Below are 7258 nucleotides of genomic sequence, written 5' to 3' on the forward strand. Positions count from 1 at the left end.
TTTTGAGGAATCTTTACATTGTTTTCTTTAGCGGCCGCACTGATTGACATTCTCACCATCAGTGCAGAAGGGTTTCCTTTTCTCTACATCATCAATGACACTTGTTATTTCTTGTCTTTTTGATGACAACCATTCTCAAAGGTGTGAGGTGATATTATAGCTTTTATTTGCAATTCCCTGATGGCTAGTGATGCTGACTATCTTTCTCCTGTGTTTGTTAGCCATCTGTATGTCTTAGGAAAATGTTTACTCAAGTCCTCTGCCCACTTTTTGATTGTGTTGTTTAGATTTTTTTGATATTGAGTTATTTATATATTTTCTTTATTAACCCTTTATCAGATATCTCATTTACAAATACCTTCTCCCACTCAATAGGCTTCCTTTTCATTTTGTCGCTGATTTCCTTCACTGTGCAAACACGTTCAGTTTGATGTAATCCCACTTGTTTATTGTTGCTTTTGCCACCCTTGCCTAAGAAGACAATTTCAAAAAAAAATTGCTAAGACTGATGTCAAAGAGCATACCATCTATGTTTTCTTTTAGGAGTTTTATGGTTTCAGGTCTCAATTCAAGTCTCTAATTTATTCTGAGTTTATTTTTGTATATTGTATAAGAAAGTGGCCCAATTTCATCCTTCTGCATGTGGGTGTCCAGTTTTCCCAACATCATTTATTGAAGAGAATGTCCTTTCCCCATTGTATATAATTGGCCCTTTTGTCATAAATTAATTGACAACATATGTGTGAGTTTATCTCTGGGCTCTCTGTTCTGTTCCATAGATATATACATGTCTGTTTTTGTGCCAGTACCATACAGTTTTGATTGCTATAACTTTGTAGTATAGTTGGAAATCAGGGAGCATGGTATCTCTAGCTTTGTTTTCCTTTCTTATTCAGTCTTTTGCAGTTCCATACAAATTTTAGAATTATTTGCTCCAGTTCTGTGAAAAACGCCATTGGGATTTTGATAGGGATTGCGCTGAATTTGTAGGTTGCTTTGGGAGTATGGATATTTTTTAATCTTTCTAATGCACAACCACAATGTATCTTTCCATTTATGTGTATCATCTTCAATTTCTCTTATCAGTGTCTTATAGTTTCCAGAGTACAGGCCTTTCAAGTCCTTTGTTAAATTTTTAATAAAATTTTATACTTTAATGGAATAAAACTGACTTGAAACCTTAATTTGATTCATAGTATTTTTAATGATTCAGTTAATTCAAGGTACAGGAATGGAGCCATGAAAATAACCACCTTCCTGCATACATATCTGAGGAAAAAAATATTTTTAATAAACTTTCAAAATAAATTTAACACATGTTGTTTCTCTTTTTGTCCTCTTTTGTTTTCTATTCATAGAAGTCTGAGAGGAAGGAGAGAAGTGGGGAATTTTACATGTACTCTCTGAGTTATTTTAACTTTCTGGTGTGAGATGGGACAGAGGCTGACTGATGTGGCTCAGAATTAAGGGCAACGGTTAGCAAATGAGTAGAGAGTCAATCCAGTTTTATGATAGACATGCTTTTCTTACCTAGATTTTGAACAAATATTTTCAGTATTAAATTTCCAGTTGCTATCTATGTGTGATATAAACACGTTTAAATAGTTAAGCTATCAGTTTGGATTATAAAATTTAAATATCAATTTAGAGGAAAATGTTTTAAGAAGTACTGAAATACCTGAGAATTACTATAAAGTACTATAGCACTAATTATATTTACCTTTCAGAATATTTGTAATAAAACTGATTAGCTTATCTTCTGTCATGCTGTGAAAAGATTAACCTGCTTCTGGTGCTCTGATATCTTTTAAGAAAATAAGTTTCAATCACATAAAACACTTGCAACATTTCAGATCCCAGAAGGTTTCTTCAAGTCAGTTTCAGCCTAATTCACTGTGACAGCTTCTCTGAAGTTGCATCCTCTAAGAAGCAATAATTGTCATTTGGGGGCCTTCCGGGTGAAAAGGCACAACAGAACCAAAGGAGCTAGAACATATAATCTGCACAGCAAAAGACATACTGAAGTTCTCAAGGGCAATGAAGTGAATAGTTTAAAGTATATTTTCCTTTAAAGCTTATCTCTTTCTTTTCTGCCCTTTAATGGGTAAATATAAGCAAATACAACAAACTGTCTTCAAAGTTTCAGCCATATAAACTTCACATTCACTTCTCAGACTTACAAGCTTCCCATACATGTATAAATGGAAATAATTAGACTTTGGATGGAAAAAAAAAAAAAAACTGACAGAACAAAGAAAGACCATGATCCAATATCAGAATAAAGTTAACAAATGTCATTAAGTGAGATGATTGGTGATGAGTGAAGGTCATGCCCAGTTTACTTTCCACAGTTGACAGATCAAAGTTGTTCCTTCATTTGGGATAATGACTAAATGCAGTTAGTTTGGCCTTGGAAAATCCTTTCACATAATATGAAGTCTCTCTGGGGTCTGCTGTTTCTAAGGCACATGAATGGTCATAACAAATGCCAGGGAGCCAAGGCAGAGTGTCAAAGAAATTAAAGGTTGCATATCAGTTTAAATGATGTTTTTTAACCCAGGATTAAATAATGTGGGAAATGCAGTCATAACATATTACAGTACAGTAGTACTGTGAATATCATATGGCACAGGGATACATAGAAAGATAAATAAGGCTGTCACAGGATGATGGGCCCATTAGGTCAGAAGGCAGTAAGAGGTCATTGTGCCTAATCACCCATCTGATTCATGAATCCTCTTCCCTGCCAGGTAGTCATCCTGTCTGTAGCTGGAAAGTCACCATTAATAGGGACCTCTCCAGTCCTGCTATAGCCACTCCCAGTTCTAACAGAAAACTATTTTCTCTGTGACTGAGAGTCTGGCTTCATCCACCCTGTCCCATTGCTAACCCTGGAGACCAAACAGAACAAATCAAATTCTTCTACCACCTAACATTCCCAAGCTATGGTTATCTCACCTGACCATCATACCTCCAAGTCTTTTCAATCCCTTAAAATATTCCCCATGTCCTATCTGTCCAATAAGCTCAATATGCTGATGAGGCTCTCTAGTTGCAAAAGAATTTGTCTATGTCCCTCTAAAAATAAATATCTGAATACAGGATTCCGGGTATAATTGTCCCAGGGCAGAGACAAAGCTGACTATTATTTTCTTATTTTACATGCTATTCTTTCTTTAGCTCGGCCAAGATGTCAATAGCACTTTTGGTAGCTGCTATCATTTTAGCAACAGTTCTCCAATATAGAGTAACTGATGTGTAATTACCAACCACTTTATGTTTTAGAAATTGTTTTATCTCTGTAGCTCATTTGACCCTGACAGCGATCTGTTAATAGTGGCTATTTTAAATTTTAGATGGAGAAATTAAGATTTAAAGAGGGTAGGTAAAAATTTCCTGGATCACATAAGTAAGCTGCAAAGCTAGGACCCAAATCCAGGTCCTCAGACTAGAAATCATTGCCTTTGCGACTATATTACTATGTTTTAGACTATTCGATGATGCTTTGGTGATATAATAATAGATTATTATCCAAGGTAGAACTTCAAAACTTACAGTTTCCTGTTCTGCCAGTATAGGACCCATTTCCTGGGATAGCATGAGGATAGCATGACCTGCTAAGGCACACTCCCTCCTTATGGTGGTTACAAACCATCTTATTAATTATTCGCTCTAGATTCTTGCCCATATTTGACTCCAGACTCAGTGGTCTGTTGTTTGCAGTCTGATTCTTTTTGCCTTTTTTTGCCTTTTATTTATTTATTTATTTTTTAGGGCCACACCCATGGCACATAAAGGTTCTGCAGTCTGATTCTTTAATTTCTTTTACGTCAAGACTACATTTTCAACCTTCCAGCCTTCAGACATTGAATTGTATTTCAAAATTGTCAGAAGATCACCAACGCTAACTAAGGTTCTTTTAGAGCTGATTATGTGATGTATTTGCTATTAGTTAAAGCTTTAAAAGATTCGTAAGTGTAATGATTTGCTTTATGGCACCATCAAAAACACTGATTTGGAGTTCCCATCATGGCTCAGCAAAAACGAATTTGACTTGCATCCATGAGGACGCAGGATCAATCCCTGGCCTTTCTCAGTGGGTTAAGGATCTGGCGTTGCCATGAGCTGTGGTGTAGGTCACAGAGGCGGCTTGGATCCCCTATTGCTGAGGCTGTGGTATAGGCCGGCAGCTGCAGCTCCAATTTGACCCCTAGCCTGGGAACCTCCATATGCCGTGGATGTGGCCCTTAAAAGACCAAACAAACATTGATTTAATTTTTTTAATTTTGAAAAAAAACTGTGCTGAGGACAGAATCCCAGGACACTTAAAGACCCTTGTGACTTTCCTCCAACTCAAGAGCAATGTATGACTCTCTAGAAGGTATATCAGATCCACATCTTGGGGGCATGGAGAATGCATAAACATATTACTTATCATAATATAATTTGATATTGAAAAAACATTGACATCCCATAACAAATTATAAGAACTTCAGGGATTTTCAAGTCTACCGATAAGGGCCAAAGATTTTGAAAGTTTAAGACATACTGCCTGAGTTAATAATATTCCATTAATTAGGATCCTTGAATACCACTGGACATCTAACTATAAATCCTGTTTCCTATTTTTCCACCCAATTTGATTTTTTCCCATGTTGATGGGATTTTATTAGACTTTGCCACAGGCCTTACTGATGTCCAGTACTCTATGTTTATTGCCTTTCCCTGATCGCCCACTCTTCCTTTAAACACTTTCTTTTTTTATTTGGTTCCCAGGAAACCATACCCACTTTTACATTTCTGGCTATGTCTTCTCCAGTTCCTCTTCATGTCCTTGACATTTGAATTTTGAAGTAACCCAGAACTCAGCCCTTGCACTTTGTTTCATTTCTAACCACACCTACTCTGAGATGATCTCATCCGGTCACAGCTTGGGCAGCATCAGCTGATGTTTGCAGCCCAGCTCCCCTCTGAACAACAGGCTGAATATCTGAACATCTACTTGGTACCTCCATTTGAGTGTCTAATAAGGTTTCCAAACTTAATGCGTTGAATACGGAGCTTCCGATAACTGCCCTACCACTGCCATTGCCATAAACCAGCTCTTCCTGCAGCCTTCCCATCACAAAAAGTGAAAATTCATTCTTCCATCCCCTCAGGCTAAGAACTTTGGTGTTAGAATTTGACTCCTCTCTTTGTCTCACTCTCCACACCCAATCAGTCAGCTAATCCTGCAACTCTAACATCAAAATATATTCAGAATCTGATCATATTTTCAGCATCTCCTCTGCCACAATCCAGGTACCAGCCAACAGCATCTTTCACTTATTCCCACCCTGACTCTCAGTCTAACCCAGCTCTCAGTCAGGGATCCTGCAAATACATCAGGTCTCATCAATCCTCATTGATCCTCGTTACTCAAAACTCACCCCAGTCAGAGCTAAAATCAAACTTCTACAGTGATCAAAGACCCAATATGAACTGGCCCTTAAGTACTCTATTTTCAACTTCGCTTGCTCTGTTCCAGCCCCATCAGCACCCTCACTGTTTCTCTAGTGTTTCTGCCTCAGGGCTTTTGCACTTGCCATTCCCAGATGCACTTGCCATTTGACCTAAAACACTCTTCTCCTGGATGGTCACATCAAGATCATCCACATGACTTTTTGGTCCTTACTTCACAGTCACCTTGTCAGTGAAAACTGGCCTGGCCATATCAGCAAAATTGCAACTTCCTACAAAAACATACTTCAAATCCCTCTACCATACTTAAGTTTTAGAACTTAACAATTATCTAACATATCACATATCTTACTTTTTTATCTTGCCTGTTGTCTTTATTCACCACTAAAATATAAGTTCTATGAAGACAGGGATTTTGACTTTTTTATTTGCTGCTATATACCTAGTGCTTATAACAGTTCCTGGAACATAATCTTGGTTTTGTTGAATAAATGAATGATCTTCCAATCTACCCCTTGTCAAGTAGAGAAATAGGGTCAGTGATGGTGACTTGGTGAAGTCATGGGATATCCCTATGATCATCCTTCATTATTTCCAGTTCAGTCCTTTGATAATTTGTCCTAGAATGCTGTGTGGAACTTCAAACTCTAGTTCTTATGTTTGGAGGGCATGCCTGAATAATGTTCTCACACATCCTATACTTCCTATCTTGAACACTTACCAACCTGTCATTGCTATCCACTGGTCTACGACTCCATTTACTAACTCAGTGAATCACCTGTCAATATACAAGTGCATGGCGGGTCCCCAGGTGAGTCACTTCCACCAAGGACCTCTCCAGAGGGTCAGGCAGCACTGGCTATTCGATTGTGGTCTCTCAGATCAGCAGTTTTCAGGGTTTCTTGCTCGTACATCCTCTAAAATAACTTCAAAAAGCTATGTAGCCCTTCACATCTTTTAAGCTTATATCTAAGTTTTCATCACAATTTGAAAATATATTTGTAATAATAAATATAAAATATTAAAATGTAAGCTGAAATATGACTAAGATTGAATGTTATCAGAGTGAACAGTCATTACTCTATGTGATCAAACAGATTTCTACTACCTCATGCAATAACGTGCCAAACCCAAAAGAAATCACGTATACCTTTTATCTGTGGTGTTAGCAAATGTATCTTGAAAAATTTAGTAATTCCGGAAAATACTCCATTGAAAAGATTAAACAGACACTTAGAAAATTCAGAATTAATACAGCATTTTGAGTGTCCTGAATGCAGAGCATCCCAATACAGATCCAGTCCCATTCTAAACAGAAATATGCACAAAACAGGGAAAAGACAAAAAGCTCCAACAATGTGAAATACTTTGCTCTTTAAGAGTCTTCTCCTGGAAAAAGGACAAAATGAACTTCTTCGCAGAACAGATACTGACTCACAGACTTTGAAAAACTTAAGGTTTCCAAAGGAGACAGTTTGTGGGGGGCGGGGGGGGAGGATGCACTGGGGGTATGGGATGGAAATACTATAAAACTGGATTGTGATGATCATTGTACAACTATAAATGTAATAAAGTCATTGAGTAATTTAAAAAACACAAATGGAAATAAAATAAAATAGTCTTCTCCAAAATCATTTTTTCTAATTATTACTTTGGGTACAGAGAATTTCATAGTCTGAGACAACCCACCAGAGTGAAATCCTACTGAGGGATAAATGTGAGTATAGGGTGGATTCTCAGGAAATGTTAGAAAAAATTAAATACAAATGGAAGGACTATAATGATTAGAAATTTACTT

The sequence above is a fragment of the Phacochoerus africanus genome, chromosome 6 (genome assembly GCF_016906955.1).
Source record: "Phacochoerus africanus isolate WHEZ1 chromosome 6, ROS_Pafr_v1, whole genome shotgun sequence".
Classification (NCBI taxonomy): Eukaryota; Metazoa; Chordata; class Mammalia; order Artiodactyla; family Suidae; genus Phacochoerus; species Phacochoerus africanus.